At 43.1% G+C, this 20,840-nt stretch overlaps 1 protein-coding gene and 1 long non-coding RNA gene across 15 annotated transcripts in view; one reads left to right on the forward strand and one right to left on the reverse strand.

Moving 5' to 3' along the window:
• Positions 1–20,840, forward strand: part of DLG2 (discs large MAGUK scaffold protein 2) — a 1,357,480-nt gene that overhangs the window by 751,334 nt on the left and 585,306 nt on the right. The gene's annotated exons all lie outside the window — the stretch shown is intronic.
• LOC130358298 (uncharacterized) overlaps positions 2,895–20,840 on the reverse strand; it is a 45,025-nt gene continuing 27,079 nt past the window's right edge. Inside the window, exons 2-3 of the long non-coding RNA XR_008889456.1 lie at positions 19,126–19,200; positions 2,895–3,571 (exon numbers count right to left, since the gene is read on the reverse strand). This is a non-coding gene — a long non-coding RNA (uncharacterized LOC130358298). The remainder of the gene's footprint in view (positions 3,572–19,125; positions 19,201–20,840) is intronic.

The following is a 20,840-nucleotide window of genomic DNA, read 5'->3' on the forward strand; positions in this document are numbered from 1 at the left end:
GTATTAGGTAAGACATAGACAAGGTCGGGGTATTAGGTAAGACATAGACAAGGGGTATGAGGTAAGACGTAGACAAGGGCGGGGTATGAGGTAAGACAGAGACAAGGGTGGGGTGTGAGGTAGAACAGATACACGGGCGGGGTATGAGGTAGAACAGAGACAAGGGCAGGGTATGAGGTAAGGCAGAGACAAGGGTGGAGCATGATGTAGGACAGAGACAGGGGTGGGGTATGAGGTAAGACAGAGACAATGGCGGAGTATGAGGTAGAACAGAGACAACGGGCGGGGCTTGTCAGTCGTATAAATTTCTCTGTTTTTAAGCTCGTAACTATATTTTTTAGGTTAAACTTCTTGCTATGGAGATCATGTCATTTATTACATTCTCTAGTATTAGAAAAATGTATCATGATATAAATACTGCATGCGATTTCCTGACTATTAGTTAGATTCGATTATTGTTAGCTGAACCCTCTGATTTCAGTGAGACTGGACAACAACCTAAAGTGTATGGGGGTCCCCCGACTACCTTGACAGTTGACACCAAATGTACCAGAAGAGAAACATTGGACCTACCAAATCCCATTCTTCTAAAGGGACCCCCCCCCCATCCCCTACCCCTTTTCTTAACACGCATTTCTTGGTGGTCTAGTTATGCTGTAATATTATTCCCTGGTGGTCTAGGGGGGTAAAGTGAGGCTTTTGTATTTTTCCCGGTTTAATGCAGTTTCTAATATTATTCCTTGGTGGTCTAGTTATGCTTTAATATTATTCCCTTGAAGTCTAGGGTAGTAAGGGGATACTTAAATATTATTCCCCAGTTGTCTAAGGTAGTAAAGGGAAGCTTCAATATTATAATACTATTCCATGGTGGCCTAGGGTGGTAAAGCAAGGCTTTAATATCATTCTCTGGTTGTCTAACTTAGTAAAGGGAGGCTCCAATATTATTTCCTGGGGTTCTATGGTGGTAAAGGGAGGCTCTAGTTTTATTCTCTGGAGGACTAAAGGTAGTAAAGTGAGGTTGTTTTACAGTATTATTTCCTTGTGGTCTAGGGTAGAAGAATAAGACTCTATAAATATTTCCTGATGATGGAGGCTTTAAAAGTATTCCCTGTCCATCTAACGTTGTCTAGAAAAACTCTTATATTAATTCCGGGGGTCTATGGTTGAAGAGGGCTGCAGAACTAGGACAATTTTTAGATTCACATATTGACAAAAAGCCTGAAACCCCAACCATGGCACTGGCATAGCTTCTCACAGAGTTGTCTGTGTTTTATTCCTGGTGGCCAGGAATAAAAGGCCTGGTGGCCTAGGGTAAAATAAGGGTAAACTGACTATGTGAGGGGATTATATGGCATTCAGACAAGGAAATGTCAGAGACGGGATGAAAGCTCAGGACCCATCTCTGTTAGTCAAGTGGTTTTGCTCAAGTTGACCCCAGATCATGGTAACTTCCACTGCCAATTTCAACTCTTCCTCCAGCTGGTATAGAAGCTGGACCATGTGAGAGGGCTTTCTTATTATTTGTACTCATCTAAAATAGACAATTCAACAGGACACTGTAATATGAAACATATAGGGAGATTTTGGTTACTGGACCACTGGTCCGTGGGGGCGGTACATGATGCATTCTTTGAATTCCTTTATCATGCCCCGCCCCTGAGGTTCTGCGCTAGACATAATCTAATTCTCTACAGCAGAGTAGAAGCCACTTAGTGTGTTTTACGATGTTCTTGTGTTATCAGAGGCTAAAGTTAAACACCAGGACTTCCAAGCCGGTGTTTCTCATTGCTTTACCAGCTTAGTAGTAGTATAGAGATGCCTCGTGACACCTAATCAGACATTGTCTAACCTGCACTAAAACAATTAAAGGTGAATTCAAATTGATTTCTATGAGATCCATCGTCCCTATGATAAGCTGCAGGATCACAGGACCAGGGAGAGTTGCCGTGGGGATGCAGCAGGAGACGCTCTGCAGACATTCTACAATAAAAACTCTATTGATTTTTGTAACATAAATCAAAGTTAATGTGTAGTTGTTACAGCCCCACCGACTGGTACAACATCATTGAATAGTAATGTAATCTTGCTTTTTGGAAAAAAAAATGTTTCTCCTATGTGGAATCTTTTTTTATCTGCTGGCATTTGCACGTAAGACTTTAAAGAGGTATCCTGGCATTTAAAAAAAACATATACTCTATTTACAGAATAGGGTAGTGGACTCCAAACTGTGGACCTCCAGATTTTGCATAACTACAACTCCTAGTGTGCCAGGAAATATGTTTGGAGACCTTGGACAATGTCAATGCGCTCAGCGCGCGTCCAGATTGTGGAACGCACGGTGAGACGCATGATGGTTCGGGCGCATGCGCACCACCATCGAGCGGCGAGCGGCGCCACCCCAGACCCAAGCACTAGGTTGAGCCCCTCCTGTCTTTTTCTGTCTCTTGATGGGGGGGGGGGTGGCACCAATCTGTCCCTGTCCACTTCTAGAAAGTTGTCGTCTGCCTGCTTCCTGGTAGCCTGACACAGCCCAGTCCCCTGCCCCCCCCATTTCCCTCCTTCCACCCGGGCTGGTAGATGGGTGCTCCTTCCTGAAAAGGATCTCCTTAAAGCGTCTCCTACTAGTACCACTTGAGCAGAACTTTGCACCTTTTCACTAAACGGCAGTATCTGTCAGCGCCTTGTGTTTCGGTAAATACGGCTAAATCTGTTGCTGTTGATTTGAAGTGTTGAGAAAGAGTTGTATAAAAATAGAGCATGCATGGAGAAGCTGTGTGACGGTTATGTAATATGACGGGAACTGTAATAGGTTATGTTTTATGATTTATTTATTGGGACTTTAGTAGCTCGGGGCACCCTGTGGGGAAGAATAACACCTGATATCCTGTTCTTAGCTGACTATTGAGTTATATGGTCTCTTAATGACCAATTTTGAGCAGATCGTCATTGTAGGATCTGACAACATTGAGGACAAGTGTCAGCAACCTCTAGGGAGCATCCCATGGTTTAGAGCTGAGGGGGGAACATTTTAATGCTGGACCATTATAGATATAGCAAATAAAATGATAGGAAAATATCCAAAAGATCCATCAGGAGATCATTTTTGAGATGTGTCATATCAAATTTTGTATGAATTCTTATGTCCATGCAAAGTTTTAGCTGTATATTTTTTGTATAATAACTTTCATATCCCTCAAAAAAATATATATGTTACTCATTTCCTAATCATATAACTGTTATGTGTCTAGCACCTTTATTTCTCTCACAAATACCTGCTATCTGTTGCTCACTTGTTTTGTCATTCTGTGCTATGAAGGGGGCATGTCCTCGCTCTGCATGACTCAGCTTCTGCCCTGAGTGCTGGATCTCTTCATCCAATCACTGCAGGCTGCTCTATAACCCTTTCCTCTCTGTTTTCATGATGCAGTCTGATAGGACAGGAGTGAGCACAGAGGAGTGCTAGTACCACCCTCACTTAAACTTAAACTTTGTCCCAGCCTGTGGACAAAGATGATGCTGCAGCCAGGCAGGATTATGGGCCAGTGGTATGGGGACCTCTAGTGGTGTTTTTCTATAAAAAGGAAAAAAAATATCTTTATGAAGTATAATACATTAACTTTTTTTAAATACTATATATTAGAACAGTTTATGTGTTGCCAAAATGTACAACATAGAAAGAGTCTTTGTATCTGACAGCGCCCATTTATTACCTTTTCATGAATTTCTCATGGGGGATTACCTATTTTTTATATATTTATTTTTTGTATTTTAGCACAAGGCCTTAACCTAACAAAATTTGAAAAAAGTAATAGGATCTGGAAACACAGAAAGCATTATACCTTGTTGATGGGGTACTCCGCCCCAAGACATCTTTGGATAGGGGATAAGATGTCTGATCGTGGGGGAGTCCTAGGGGTCTTCGGGGGTCTGGACCAGCACTGCAATGTTCATGAACATGGAAGCTTTGAGCTTCCGTGTTTGTGATGTCACATCATGCCCCCTCCATTCATGTAACATAGTAACATAGCTCATAAGGTTGAAAAACCAGAGTCCATCAAGTTCAACCTATAACCCTACTGAGTCCCTACTGAGATGATAAAGATCTAGAATCCATAACCTGTAATGTTATTGTTCTCCAAAAATGCATCCAAACCCCTTTTAAAATTTTTTACTGAGTTAACCATGACCACCTCCTCTGGCAGAGAATTCCACAGTCTCACTGCTCTTACAGTAAAGAATCCCCGTCTGTGCTGGTGTAGAAACCTTCATTCCTCTAGACGTAGAGGATGCCCCCTTGTTATAGATACAGTCCTGGGTATAAATAGATCATGGGAGAGATCTCTGTATGGCCCCCTGATATATTTATACATAGTTATTAGGTCTCCCCTAAGCCTTCTTTTTTCTAAACTAAATAACCCTAATTCTGATAATCTTTCTGGGTACTGTAGTCCTCCCATTCCCCATATTACCCTGGTTGCCCATCTTTGAACCCTCTCCAGTTCCACTATATCTTTCTTGTATTCTACTGCCCAGTACTGTACACAGTATTCTATGTGAGGTCTGACTAATGATTTGTACAGCGGTAGAATAATTTCCTTGTCGGGACATCTATGCCCCTATTGATGCACCCCATGATTTTATTTGCCTTGGCAGCAGCTGCCCGACACTGTTCACTACGGCTAAATATACTGTTAACTAAGACTCCCAAGTCCTTTTCCACGTCAGTCGTCCCAAGTGTTCTCCCATTTAATACTTAATCCCAGCCCGGATTTTTCTTCCCCATGTGCATTACCTTACATTTATCAGTGTTGAACCTCATCTGCCACTACCCAGCCCAAACCTTCAACCTATCCAGATCCATTTGTAACAGTGCACTGTCCTCTATTGTGTTTACCGCTTTACAGAGTTTAGTATCATCTGCAAAGATTGCCACTTTACTATTCAACCCCTATACAAGGTCATTAATAAATATACTAAATTGAAAAGGACCCAAGACTGACCCCTGTGGTCCCCACTAGTAACAGTCACCCAATCAGAATAAGTACCATTAATAAACACCATCTGTTTCCTATCACTGAGCCAGTTACTTACCCACTTGCACACATTTTCCCCTAGCCCAATCCTTCTCATTTTATGCACCAACCTTTTATGTGGCACCGTATCAAATGCTTTGGAAAAATCCAGATATACGACATCCAGCGATTGCCCCTGGTCCAGTCTGGAGCTCACCTCCTCATAGAAGCTGATCAGGTTAGTTTGACAGGACCAATCCCTCATAAAGCCATGCTGATATGGGGTCATACATTTATTTTTATCAAGATACTCCAAAATAGCATCCCTTAGAAAATCCTCAAACAATTTACATACAACAGAGGTTAAACTAACAGGCCTATCATTCCCGGGATCACCTTTTGACCCCTTTTAAAATGTTGCTACTCAGTCCTGGGGAACAATCCCTGTTACTATAGAGTCCCTGAATATTAAAAATAGGGGTCTGCCTATTACATTACTTAATTCCTTTAGAACACAGGGGCGAATGCCATCTGGACCTGGGGATTTATCTATTTTGATTTTTTGTAGGCGGCACTGTACTTCTTCCTGGGTTAGACAGGTGACCTGTACTTCTTCCTGTATTAGACAGGTGACCTGTACTTCTTGCTGGGATAGACAGGTGACCTATAATTCTTCCTGGGTTAGAGAGACCTGTACTGGGGAGTTTACCTTATTTTGCTGTATTCACCTGGCATTTCATTTTCCTCGGTGAATACAGTGGAGAAGAATATGTTTAATATATTTGCTTTTTCCTGATCTATAATTTCTTCCTCGTCATTTTTGTAAAGGGCCGACACTTTCATGTATTACCTTTTTGCTATTTATATAGTTAAAGAACATTTTGGAGTTAGTTTTACTCTCTTTGGCAATGAGTCTTTCTGTCTCTATTTTTGCAGCTTTTATCAGTTTTTTTTTTTTACATATTTTACATTTTTCTCTATAGCTTTTTAATGCTTCTTCACTGCCATCCTGTTTTAGTAGTTTAAATGCTTTATTGTTGTCATTTATTGCCCCCTTAACATTTTTATTCATCCAGATTGGTTTTCTTTTATTTCTGACTCTTTTATTCCCATAAATAAATACGAGGTAAATACCTCTTACAGTGAAAATTTAAAATATTCTTAAAAGTTTCCCATTTAGTGTCAGTATTCTTGTTTTTGAGGACATTATCCCAATTTATATTGATAAGGGCTTCTCTGAGTTGATCAAACTTTGCCTTCCTAAAGTACATTGTTTTTGTGGCCCCTCGCAAGGTTCCCTTATTGCAGAACAATTTATAATGTGTTATATTATTATCATGTCTATGGGAGGAGGCGTGATGGCTATGTACTAACCTCCTCCCATAGACATGAATCGAGGGGGTGTGACCACTCCGTGCATCGGATGACTGTGGTGCCACAGCGGAGATCGCAGGGAGTCCCAGCGATCAGACATTCTATCCCCTATCATTTGGATAGGGGACAAGAAGTTTATGGGCGGTGTTACCCTTTAGGCACTACGCCGCTATGAGCAGACACACTGCTGCGATGTGTGAGTCGCCGTGCATGCGCTATGTACTCACACACGTGATGCCCGAGTATACCTCTTTCATCAAAGTGTGTCTGCTCGTAGCGGCGTATTGCCACTCCGAGCAGGCACATCTAAAGGCACCTTGTAGTGGTCCTTTGGCGGAAGATCCGCAGTGTAAAATACGCTGTGGATCCATTCATCTGAACGTACCCTTTAAGTGGATGGAAGTATTGAGGGGGATGAACAGTTTGGGACCTCCTCTCTGAGCCAGAGCAGACAGTAGCTTTGTAAGAGCAGTTCACCGCTCCAGAGGACCTTGCCTGACCATGCATGGTTGGCCATACATTTAAACACCCGGCATGTAAGGCTAGAGCTTTTTGTTTTAGCAATACCAGCTGATCCCTGCAGGTTCTCCATTCAGGCCTGTCCACTATAAGCTAGAGCAGAGAGCAGCTTTAAAGACCGCTTAACTTTCTGGAGTACACGGCACAACTTTCCATTTTCCAAATAACCCCTTTCATCTTAATACTGCTAACTGATTAAAAATGAAACCTGTAGGGAAATCTGGCAGCAAGTGTTTAATTATCCCACAGTGCCTCCGCAGGTGAAATGAAGCATTACTCAGTTCCCATTAAGATGAAAGGGGTTATTTGGAAAATGTAAAGTTGTGCCGTATACTCCAGAAAGTGAGGCGGTCTTTATAGCTGCTCTAGCTTATAGTGGACAGGCCTGAATGGAGAACCTGCACGGATCAGCTGGTATTACTAAAACAAAAAGCTCCAGCCTTACATGCCGGATGTTCAAATGTATGGCCAACCATGCATGGTTAGGCAAGGTCCTCCGGAGTGGTGAACTGCTCTTACAAAGCTACTGTCTGTTCTGGCTCAGAGAGGATGTCCCAAACTGGGTATCCCCCTCTATCACTTCCATCTAGGCACTGTAGATAAGAAAGAAGAGAAAAAACACACGCGCCCCTAGTGCGGTACCGTGAGTGTACAAGAATTGCGGTTACCAGAATGTGTTGCGCTGTGGGCACAACACCATGAAGAGCAGAATAGATAAATCTGCATGCAGCAAGGATCCTCCGGTTGAAGACTTGCTCACCGTTGGAGATTCAGTGGAAAAAAATGGCAGATGTAAAATTGGATCCATAGTCCGGCGCAGCGCAGTAGAAGAAGAGTCCGTAATGCAGGGGTTAACTTCATATGGTTTATTCAAAACACAATCGCTTTAGCGATTGTGTTTTGAATAAACCATATGAAGTTAACCCCTGCATTACGGACTCTTCTTCTACTGCGCTGCGCCGGACTAAGGATCTAGGCACTGTAGGATAATTAAACATTTGCTGTCAGATTCCCCTACAGGTTTAATTTTTAATCAGTTAGCAGTATTGTTCTGACAAAAAGTGGCTTAAGGAAACTTGTGATGTTCCAATGCCTTAAGTAATCCAATTTAAAATAGCCAACGTTTACTTGTACCTCATATCTCACAAGTATTATAATATCAGTAATTACATAATTTTGCAGGTACCATAGCACAACTACCGTGTGGTGGGTGGATGACGTGAGTTGTATCTTGGCTTAATAGACTTCCACTGACTGTACAGTTAATAGTTACTGAAGGTATGACAAATTAATGCAGCTTACAGGATGGCGGTGGTACTAAGAGATAACGGGTGGGGGATGACGCTATTATATTCAAATAGTTATGTATAGGAATAATAAAGATGTTCTCGGTATACAGTATGGAAAGAAAAGTATTGCAACACCAGATAAAGCCTGACCAGACAAGTCTACAGAGAGTATTATAGTAGTTATATTCTTGTATATAGGATACAGTATTATAGTAGTTATATTCTTGTATATAGGAGCAGTATTATAGTAGTTATATTCTTGTATATAGGAGCAGTATTATAGTAGTTATATTCTTGTATATAGGAGCAGTATTATAGTAGTTATATTCTTGTATATAGGAGCAGTATTATAGTAGTTATATTCTTGTATATAGGATCATTAGTATAGTAGTTATATTCTTGTATATAGGAGGCAGTATTATAGTAGTTATATTCTTGTACATAGGAGCAGTAGTATAGTAGTTATATTCTTGTGTATAGGAAGCAGTAGTATAGTAGTTATATTCTTGTATATATAGGAGCAGTATTATAAAAGTTATATTCTTGTACATAGGAGCTGTTTTATAGTAGTTATATTCTTGTATATAGGAGCAGTATTATAGTAGTTATATTCTGATATAAGAGCAGTATTATAGTAGTTATATTCTTGCACATAGGAGGCAGTATTATTGTAGTTATATTCTTGTACATAGGAGCAGTATTATAGTAGTTGTTACGCCGAGCGCTCCGGGTCCCCGCTCCTCCCCGGAGCGCTCGCTACACTCCTCTCACTGCAGCGCTCCGGGCCCGGGGCGCTGCGATACCGCCTCTGGCCGGGATGCGATTCGCGATGCGGGTAGCGCCCGCTCGCGATGCGCACCCCGGCTCCCGTACCTGACTCGCTCTCCGTCAGTTCTGTCCCGGCGCGCGCGGCCCCGCTCCCTAGGGCGCGCGCGCGCCGGGTCTCTGCGATTTAAAGGGCCACTGCGCCGCTGATTGGCGCAGTGGTTCCAATTAGTGTTTACACCTGTGCACTTCCCTATATCACCTCACTTCCCCTTCACTCCCTCGCCGGATCTTGTTGCCTTAGTGCCAGTGAAAGCGTTTCCTTGTGTGTTCCTAGCCTGTGTTCCAGACCTCCTGCCGTTGCCCCTGACTACGATCCTTGCTGCCTGCCCCGACCTTCTGCTACGTCCGACCTTGCTTCTGTCTACTCCCTTGTACCGCGCCTATCTTCAGCAGCCAGAGAGGTTGAGCCGTTGCTAGGGGATACGACCTGGTCACTACCGCCGCAGCAAGACCATCCCGCTTTGCGGCGGGCTCTGGTGAAAACCAGTAGTGACTTAGAACCGATCCTCTAGCACGGTCCACGCCAATCCCTCTCTGGCACAGAGGATCCACTACCTGCCAGCCGGCATCGTGACAGTAGATCCGGCCATGGATCCCGCTGAAGTTCCTCTGCCAGTTGTCGCTGACCTCACCACGGTGGTCGCCCAGCAGTCACAACAGATTGCGCAACAAGGCCAACAGCTGTCTCAACTGACTGTTATGCTACAACAGTTACTACCACAGCTCCAGCAACCATCTCCTCCGCCAGCTCCTGTACCTCCTCCGCAGCGAGTGGCCGCTTCTGGACTACGACTATCCTTGCCGGATAAATTTGATGGGGACTCTAAGCTTTGCCGTGGCTTCCTTTCCCAATGTTCATTACACTTGGAGATGATGTCGGACCAGTTCCCCACTGAAAGGTCTAAGGTGGCTTTCGTAGTCAGCCTGCTGTCTGGAAAAGCCCTGGCTTGGGCCACACCGCTCTGGGACCGCAATGACTCCGTCACTGCCTCTGTACACTCCTTCTTCTCGGAAATTCGAAGTGTCTTTGAGGAACCTGCCCGAGCCTCTTCTGCTGAGACTGCCCTGTTGAACCTGGTCCAGGGTAATTCTTCCGTTGGCGAGTATGCCGTACAATTCCGTACTCTTGCTTCTGAGTTATCCTGGAACAATGAGGCCCTCTGCGCGACCTTTAAAAAAGGCCTATCCAGCAACATTAAAGATGTTCTGGCCGCACGAGAAATGCCTGCTAATCTTCATGAACTTATTCACCTAGCCACTCGCATTGACATGCGTTTTTCCGAAAGGCGTCAGGAGCTCCGCCAAGATATGGACTCTGTTCGCACGAGGCGTTTCTTCTCCTCGGCTCCTCTCTCCTCTGGTTCCCTGCAATCTGTTCCTGTGCCTCCCGCCGTGGAGGCTATGCAGGTCGACCGGTCTCGCCTGACATCTCAAGAGAGGACACGACGCCGCATGGAGAACCTCTGCCTGTACTGTGCTAGTACCGAACACTTCCTGAGGGATTGTCCTATCCGCCCTCCCCGCCTGGAAAGACGTACCCTGACTCCGCACAAAGGTGAGACAATCCTTGATGTCCACTCTGCTTCTCCACGTCTCACTGTGCCTGTGCGGATGTCTGCCTCTGCCGTCTCCTTCTCTTCTGTGGCCTTCTTAGACTCTGGATCTGCAGGAAATTTTATTTTGGCCTCTCTCGTCAACAGGTTCAACATCCCAGTGACCAGTCTCACCAGACCCCTTTACATCAATTGTATAAACAATGAAAGATTGGACTGTTCCATACGTTTCCGCACGGAGCCCCTTCTAATGAGCATCGGATCTCATCACGAGAGGATTGAACTTTTGGTCCTCCCCAATTGCACCTCGGAAATTCTCCTTGGACTTCCCTGGCTTCAACTTCATTCCCCAACCCTGGATTGGTCCACTGGGGAGATCAAGAGTTGGGGGCCCTCTTGTTCCAAGGACTGTCTAAAACCGGTTCCCAGTAACCCTTGCCGTAACTCTGTGCTTCCTCCAGTAACCGGTCTCCCTAAGGCCTATATGGACTTCGCGGATGTTTTCTGCAAAAAACAAGCGGAGACTCTACCTCCTCACAGGCCTTATGACTGTCCTATCGACCTCCTCCCGGGCACTACTCCACCCCGGGGCAGAATTTATCCTCTCTCTGCCCCAGAGACTCTTGCCATGTCTGAATACGTCCAGGAGAATCTAAAAAAGGGCTTTATCCGTAAATCCTCCTCTCCTGCCGGAGCCGGATTTTTCTTTGTGTCCAAAAAAGATGGCTCTCTACGTCCTTGCATTGACTACCGCGGACTTAATAAAATCACGGTTAAGAACCGCTACCCCTTACCCCTCATCTCTGAACTCTTTGATCGCCTCCAAGGTGCCCACATCTTTACTAAATTGGACTTAAGAGGCGCCTATAACCTCATCCGCATCAGAGAGGGGGATGAGTGGAAAACAGCATTTAACACCAGAGATGGACACTTTGAGTATCTGGTCATGCCCTTTGGCCTGTGCAACGCCCCTGCTGTCTTCCAAGACTTTGTTAATGAAATTTTTCGTGATCTGTTATACTCCTGTGTTGTTGTATATCTTGATGATATCCTAATTTTTTCGGCCAATCTAGAAGAACACCGCCAGCATGTCCGTATGGTTCTTCAGAGACTTCGTGACAATCAACTCTATGCTAAAATTGAGAAATGTCTGTTTGAATGCCAATCTCTTCCTTTTCTAGGATACTTGGTCTCTGGCCAGGGACTACAAATGGATCCAGATAAACTCTCTGCCGTCTTAGATTGGCCACGCCCCTCCGGACTCCGTGCCATCCAACGTTTTTTGGGGTTCGCCAATTATTACAGGCAATTTATTCCACATTTTTCTACCATTGTGGCTCCTATTGTGGCTTTAACCAAAAAAAATGCCGATCCCAAGTCTTGGCCTCCTCAAGCGGAAGACGCCTTTAAACGACTCAAGTCCGCCTTCTCTTCGGCTCCCGTGCTCTCCAGACCTGACCCATCTAAACCCTTCCTATTGGAGGTTGATGCCTCCTCAGTGGGAGCTGGAGCTGTCCTTCTACAAAAAAACTCTTCCGGGCATGCTGTTACTTGTGGGTTTTTTTCTAGGACCTTCTCTCCGGCGGAGAGGAACTACTCCATCGGGGATCGAGAGCTTCTAGCCATTAAATTAGCACTTGAGGAATGGAGGCATCTGCTGGAGGGATCAAGATTTCCAGTTATTATTTACACCGATCACAAGAACCTCTCATACCTCGAGTCTGCCCAACGGCTGAATCCTCGTCAGGCCAGGTGGTCTCTGTTCTTTGCCCGATTTAATTTTGAAATTCACTTTCGGCCTGCTGATAAGAACATTAGGGCCGATGCTCTCTCTCGTTCCTCAGATGCTTCTGAAATTGAACTCTCTCCTCAACACATCATTCCTCCTGACTGCCTGATTTCCACTTCTTCAGCCTCCATCAGGCAAACTCCACCAGGAAAGACCTTTGTCTCTCCACGCCAACGCCTCGGAATCCTCAAATGGGGTCACTCCTCCCATCTCGCAGGTCATGCGGGCATCAAGAAATCTGTGCAACTCATCTCTCGCTTCTATTGGTGGCCGACTCTAGAGACTGATGTGGTGGACTTTGTGCGAGCCTGCACTATCTGTGCCCGGGATAAGACTCCTCGCCAGAAGCCCGCTGGTTTTCTTCTTCCTCTGCCTGTTCCCGAACAGCCTTGGTCTCTGATTGGTATGGATTTTATTACTGACTTACCCCCATCCCATGGCAACACTGTTATTTGGGTGGTCGTTGATCGATTCTCCAAAATGGCACATTTCATCCCTCTTCCTGGTCTTCCTTCAGCGCCTCAGTTGGCTAAACAATTTTTTGTACACATTTTTCGTCTTCACGGGTTGCCTACGCAGATCGTCTCGGATAGAGGCGTCCAATTTGTGTCTAAATTCTGGAGGGCTCTCTGTAAACAACTCAAGATTAAATTAAATTTTTCTTCTGCATACCATCCTCAATCCAATGGACAAGTAGAAAGAATTAACCAGATCTTGGGTGACTATTTACGACATTTTGTTTCCTCCCGCCAGGATGACTGGGCAGATCTTCTACCTTGGGCCGAATTCTCGTATAATTTCAGAATCTCTGAATCTTCCTCCAAATCCCCGTTTTTCGTGGTGTACGGCCGTCACCCTCTTCCCCCCCTCCCTACCCCCTTGCCCTCTGGTCTGCCCGCTGTGGATGAAATTTCTCGTGATCTCTCCATCATATGGAGAGAGACCCAAAATTCTCTCTTACAGGCTTCTTCACGCATGAAGAGATTCGCGGATAAGAAAAGAAGAGCTCCTCCCATTTTTTCCCCTGGAGACAAGGTATGGCTCTCCGCTAAATATGTCCGCTTCCGTGTCCCTAGCTATAAGTTGGGACCACGCTATCTTGGTCCTTTCAAGATTTTGCGCCAGATTAATCCTGTCTCTTACAAACTTCTTCTTCCTCCTTCTCTTCGTATTCCTAATGCCTTTCATGTTTCTCTTCTTAAACCACTTATCATTAACCGTTTCTCTCCCAAATCTGTTCCCCCCACCCCTGTCTCCGGCTCCTCGGACATCTTCTCCGTCAAGGAAATTTTGGCATCTAAAAAGGTCAGAGGGAAAACCTTCTTTTTAGTGGATTGGGAGGGTTGTGGTCCTGAAGAGAGGTCCTGGGAACCTGAGGACAATATCCTGGACAAAAGTCTGGTCCTCAGGTTCTCAGGCTCCAAGAAGAGGGGGAGACCCAAGGGGGGGGGTACTGTTACGCCGAGCGCTCCGGGTCCCCGCTCCTCCCCGGAGCGCTCGCTACACTCCTCTCACTGCAGCGCTCCGGGCCCGGGGCGCTGCGATACCGCCTCTGGCCGGGATGCGATTCGCGATGCGGGTAGCGCCCGCTCGCGATGCGCACCCCGGCTCCCGTACCTGACTCGCTCTCCGTCAGTTCTGTCCCGGCGCGCGCGGCCCCGCTCCCTAGGGCGCGCGCGCGCCGGGTCTCTGCGATTTAAAGGGCCACTGCGCCGCTGATTGGCGCAGTGGTTCCAATTAGTGTTTACACCTGTGCACTTCCCTATATCACCTCACTTCCCCTTCACTCCCTCGCCGGATCTTGTTGCCTTAGTGCCAGTGAAAGCGTTTCCTTGTGTGTTCCTAGCCTGTGTTCCAGACCTCCTGCCGTTGCCCCTGACTACGATCCTTGCTGCCTGCCCCGACCTTCTGCTACGTCCGACCTTGCTTCTGTCTACTCCCTTGTACCGCGCCTATCTTCAGCAGCCAGAGAGGTTGAGCCGTTGCTAGGGGATACGACCTGGTCACTACCGCCGCAGCAAGACCATCCCGCTTTGCGGCGGGCTCTGGTGAAAACCAGTAGTGACTTAGAACCGATCCTCTAGCACGGTCCACGCCAATCCCTCTCTGGCACAGAGGATCCACTACCTGCCAGCCGGCATCGTGACAGTAGTTATATTCTTGTACATAGGAGCAGTATTATAGTAGTTATATTCTTGTATATAGGAGCAGTATTATAGTAGTTATATTTTTGTACATAGGAGGCAGTATTATAGTAGTCATATTCTTGTATATAGAAGAAAATATTATAGTAGTTATATTCTTGTATATAGGAGCAGTATTATAGTAGTTATATTCTTGTATATAGGAGACAGTATTATAGTAGTTATATTCTTGTACATAGGAGTCTGTATTATAGTAGTTATATTTTTGTATATAGGAGCAGTATTATAGTAGTTATATTCTTGTATATAGGAGCAGTATGATAGTAGTTATATTCTTGTATATAGGAGGCAGTATTATAGTAGTTATAACTCAGCAAGAGTGGATAGTCGGCACCTCTACCCCAGATAGCGCTCCTCCCTTAGTGCTTCAGCAGCAAGATGTATGCAACCTGGTTCCTGAATCTGTCCGAAACAGTTCCGTAAAGTGCTGGCAAGCACTGTACGCTGTGTGGTTCCAAGTCCCTTAGAGATACAGCATTCACAAATATATGCACAGAAGAAAAAGAGGGACGTCACTCACCAGGATACGGTGCAATTTTCTTTATTTCAACGGTGCAGAGACATGGAGCACGGACGCCAGAAGGTAGGACTAGCTCATCAGTGGGAAGCTGGGTGACAGCTGTTGCGCTGAAGAAGCGTGACACGCACGCGCAACAGCTGTCACCCAGCTTCCCACTGATGAGCTAGTCCTACCTTCTGGCGTCCGTGCTCCATGTCTCTGCACCGTTGAAATAAAGAAAATTGCACCGTATCCTGGTAAGTGACGTCCCTCTTTTTCTTCTGTGCATATATTATAGGAGGCAATATTATAGTAGTTATATTATTGTATATAGGAGCGGTATTATAGTAGTTATATTCTTGTATATAGGAGCAGTATTATAGTAGTTATATTCGTATATATATGAGCAGTATTATAGTAGTTATATTCTTGTATATAGGAGCAGCATTATAGTAGTTATATTCTTGTATATATGAGCAGTATTATAGTAGTTATATTCTTGTATAGAGGAACAGCATTATAGTAGTTATATTCTTGTATATATGAGCAGTATTATAGTAGTTATATTCTTGTATATAGGAGAAGTATTATAGTAGTTATATTCTTGTATATAGGGGCAGTATTATAGTAGTTATATTCTTGTATATATAGGAGTAGTATTATAGTAGTTATATTCTTATATATAGGAGCAGTATTATAGTAGTTATATTCTTGTATATAGGAGGCAGTATTATAGTAGTTATATTTTTGTACATAGGAGGCATTATTATAGTAGTTATATTCTTGTGTATAGAAGACAGTATTATAGTAGTTATATTCTTGTATATAGGAGCAGTATTATAGTAGTTACATTCTTGTATATAGGAGGCAGTATTATAGTAGTTATATTATTGTATATAGGAGGCAGTATTATAGTAGTTATATTCTTGTACATAGGAGTCTGTATTATAGTAGTTATATTATTGTATATAGGAGGCAGTATTATAGTAGTTACATTCTAGGTACATAGGAGTCTGTATTATAGTACAGTGGTCCCTCAACATACCATGGTAATTCGTTCCAAACGAGCCATCGTTTGTCGAATCCATCGTATGTTGAGGGATTCGTGCAATGTAAATGTATAGGAAGCTGTACTCACCTGTCCCCGCCGCTCGAGATGGTGTCCCCGCCGCTCCCGATGGTGATCCCGGGCCTCCGCTGGGCTCTCCGCTGTCTTCTCCGGTCCTCTTCTGTCTTCTCCGGTCCTCTTCTGTCTTCCGCAAGGCCTTACTGGGCCTGCGTAGCGACGTCATTACGCCGCTGCGTACGCCATTCCTATTGGATGGCGTGCGCAGCAGCGTATTGACGTAATCGGAGAGGGCCGAGAAGACACCGGAAGACCAGCGCTGGACCCGGAGGGCACCCCGGAGCATCGTGAAGGGGTAAGTAATACTTACCGCACCAGACGGGGAACATTAAGCTGCTATCCGGCAGCAGCTTAAGCATTTGGCGCTGCCGGATAGCACTTAATGCGATGGCCCCGACATAAAAAAGCATCTTATGTCGATGCTGACATCGACATGCGATGGCCTCTGAGAGGCCATCGTATGACGATTTCATCATATGTCGGGGCCATCGTAGGTCGGGGGGTCACTGTAGTTATATTCTTGTATATAAGAGCAGTAATATAGTAGTTATATTCTTGTACATAGGAGACAGTATTATAGTAGTTATATTCTTGTATATAGGAGGCAGTATTATAGTAGTTATATTCTTGTACATAGGAGGCAGTATTATAGTAGTTATATTCTTGTATATAGGAGCAGTATTATAGTAGTTACATGCTTGTACATAGGAACAGTATTATAGTAGTTATATTCTTGTATATAGGAGCAGTATTACAGTAGTTAAATTCTTGTATATAGGAGCAGTATTATAGTAGTTATATTCTTGTACATAGGAGTCTGTATTATAGTAGTTATATTCTGATATAGGAGCAGTATTATAGTAGTTATATTCTTGTATATAGAAGCAGTATTATAGTAGCTATATTCTAATATAGGAGCAGTATTATAGTAGTTATATTCTTGTATATAGGAGCAGTATTATAGTAGTTATATTCTTGTATATAGGAGGCAGTATTATAGTAGTTATATTCTTATATATAGGAGCAGTATTATAGTAGTTATATTGTATGTAGGAGCAGTATTATAGTAGTTATATTCTTGTATAAAGGAGCAGTATTATAGTAGTTATTTTCTTGTATATAGGAGCAGTATTATAGTAGTTATATTCTTGTATATAGGAGCAGTATTATAGTAGTTATATTCTTGTACATAGGGGACAGTATTATAGCAGTTATATTCTTGTATATAGGAGCAGTATTATAGTAGTTATATTCCTGTATATAGGAGCAGTATTATAGTAGTTATATTCTTGTATATAGGAGCAGTATTATAGTAGTTATATTCTTGTATATAGAAGCAGTAATATAGTAGTTATATTCTTGAACATAGGAGACAGTATTATAGTAGTTATATTCTTGTATAAATGAGGCAGTATTATAGTAGTTATATTCTTGTACATAGGAGCAGTATTATAGTAGTTATATTCTTGTATATAGGAGCAGTATTATAGTAGTTATATTCCTGTATATAGGAGCAGTATTATAGTAGTTATATTCTTGTATATAGGAGCAGTATTTTAGTAGTTATATTCTTGTATATAGAAGCAGTAATATAGTAGTTATATTCTTGTACATAGCAGACAGTATTATAGTAGTTATATTCTTGTATATATGAGGCAGTATTATAGTAGTTATATTCTTGTACATAGGAGCAGTATTATAGTAGTTATATTCTGATATAGGAGCAGTATTATAGTAGTTATATTCTTGTATATAGAAGCAGTATTATAGTAGTTATATTCTAATATAGGAGCAGTATTATAATAGATTACATTTTAATGCAGCATAAGAGGGGAAATAATAAAATAAATGTATGTAGCGAACTTTTATATTTTTTTTCTACAGTTTCCACCTGATTTAACTAAACATTTACTGTACCATAAACACCAATGTAAGCTGTGACAGATCCATGGCTTCTGCTGCTGTGCTTTTATTTTACCCTCTTAGCCTACAGTAATATACCGTAATTTTCCTGTATCCCATGTAAGATTTTGACTATTACATTGTTACTGAACATTTCTGCATATTATTAGTCAACTCATTGACATGCCTCCTGGGCAGCTTTTGCATTATGTTGATTAACCAGACATTCAATGTAAATCGAAATAAAACAGCAAATTATCCCTGTGGAGGGTATACACCGGTCATCCCGAAGTTGTTGGAGAAGATATCAGGGGCATGCAAGGCTAAAAAACACAACTTCCTTGGGACGACGATATTAGAAGCATACACATCATTTCTGTAATGTCTATATAGATCATGCAGCATTGTGTGTGCACCTCCTTATGGCAACTGCAATGAATGAGAGTTAATGGAGAGAGTAATGTCATCCATTATTAGCCTTCAGGAAGGGAAGAAGTTAAGTCCCACCCCAGAGAGTGATAGAGAAGCTTTATATGTATATATAGTAAAAAAGGGTACTCCACTGGAAACATCCTATCCCCTATCCAAAGGATCCCCAGTGGCGGGACCCCCGCCCCCCCCCCCCCACGTGATCTCCAGGCCGGAAGCGGCCGGGGCATGGAAGCATGCAGCTTTTGCGTTCGTGACGTCATGCCACACCCCCTTCGTTCATGTCTATGGGAGGGGGCGTGACGGCTAGTACATAGCTATCATGCCTCCTCCCCTAGAAGTTAATGGAGGGGGCATGGCGGCTTGCATCACCATTCATCAGGCATGGAGCGGAGTTCACTCCATGCACCAAATGACAGGGGTGCCGGCCTGGAGATCGCTGGGGATGCCAGTGGCGGGACCCCCACAATCTAACATCTTATCCCCTATACTTTTGATAGAGGATAAGATGTTTAGAACAGAGTACCCCTTTAGTGTTACTATCTTGCTTTATATAGTCCTCCAACATCACAAAAAATATGCCATTTATTAACTTACTCACCTTCCAATGTTAATGAGATGACTCTGTGTGTTCTGTCCAACACTATACAGCAAAGCATTAGCCTATTATGACAGCCTTAGAGAAAAATATGAAAATAGTAAAGAAGTAGTAGTAAAAAATTGTTGTAGTAGTAGTAATAAAAAAAAATTATAGTAACATATAATTAGGCAAGAAGGGTGGGCAAAAAAGCACAGGCCTCCAGCTGCTCCAGAAATGTGGAAGGATAAATGTATAAAACTTGACTTTTATTCCATTAGATTAAAAATATTGGATATCCATGATCATAAAACGCAGAAAGGAAAAGCAACCGACGCTTTTCGTGCCTAAACTGGCTCTTAGTCGTGGCACGACTAAGAGCCAGTTTAGGCATGAAACGCATTGATTGCTTTCCCTTTCTGTGTTTTATGATCATGGATATGCAATTTTTTTAATCTAATGGAATAAAAGTCAAGTTTTATACATTTATCCTTCCACATTTCTGGAGCAGCTGGAGGCCTGTGCTTTTTTGCCCACCCTTCTTGTCTACTGGATTCCGGGATCCGGCCCGCTGTTTGCCTGCCCTGCTCTCCGCACCATATGGGACTTCTGTTCATTCAGTACTGCCTAGTGGTGAGCTGAATTTGTTTTTCTCTTTCTTTTTTTACATATAAATAGGACATACAGAAATTGAAACAACAAAAATTACTTCTTTGGCTTTTTTTAATTGAATTTAAATAAATGGATTTTTACATTTTGTTGCTGATCCAAGCATTTTTTGTTTTTGTTTTTGCCTTTACCATTGAGGACTGCCTGACACCACTCATCCCAGGTGAACTGACGGTCAATTTACATTTTTGTATATTTTTTTTTTAAATCTAGACACCACTCAAAAATGTTGAAATGATTGCAGTAGATATATAAATTGCCTACAACACATAATAAATGTGATGCACAATTTATACTACACTCATTTGGCCAAATGTCCCAGTCAATCTGATACAGTGACTATATACCTATGTGTTGTGTAAACCACAGGTTTTGAGATATAGAACTGACTTTGAGCAGAGTACAAAGGACACTTCTGTTTTATTTACAATGTCCTGTGTCTTGCGCTTCCATGTGGTTTGCGCCATATGGGTTGTTACCTGTTTATTGGAGCCAGATTGGACCTAATTGCAACCATTTGATGACTCCTCATAAAGAGATGAAATTAACAAAGGTTTAGAGAGGTAAAAAATGTTCATGACATGACCTCTGTACATGATCGCAATACAATTGAGCCTCAATAAGGATAGAGGGGATGGTCATGGTCATGTAAGATGTGAGACTGTCCATAGAAGAGTGCAGGGAAATAAGGTCAGTTCCCCGGTCTCATAAAATGGTATATTCCTTCAGGATTGTTTTATTCAAATGTGGCCAGTTTGGGGAAAATATACATATATATATATATATATATTTACACTTCTGCTAGTCATCCCCCACTGGTGCCGTTTCACCATTCTCTTCCTCGCTACCGACAGCTTCCTGTTTTCCATCCTTACACAGATTTCCTATCTGTTAGAACAGACAACTCTGATCAACAGGTGGCTCCAAAAAAATAAACTTTTTCTGGTGACAAAAATGTATCCAGATTTTGAAATTTCTTCTATGTAAAAAAAAATCCAGCATTCGAGTACTTATCAGCTGCTGTATGTCCTGGAGGAAGTCATGTAGTCTGTCCAGTCATACACAGTGCT

Source organism: Hyla sarda, chromosome 2 (genome assembly GCF_029499605.1).
Source record: "Hyla sarda isolate aHylSar1 chromosome 2, aHylSar1.hap1, whole genome shotgun sequence".
NCBI lineage: Eukaryota > Metazoa > Chordata > Amphibia > Anura > Hylidae > Hyla > Hyla sarda.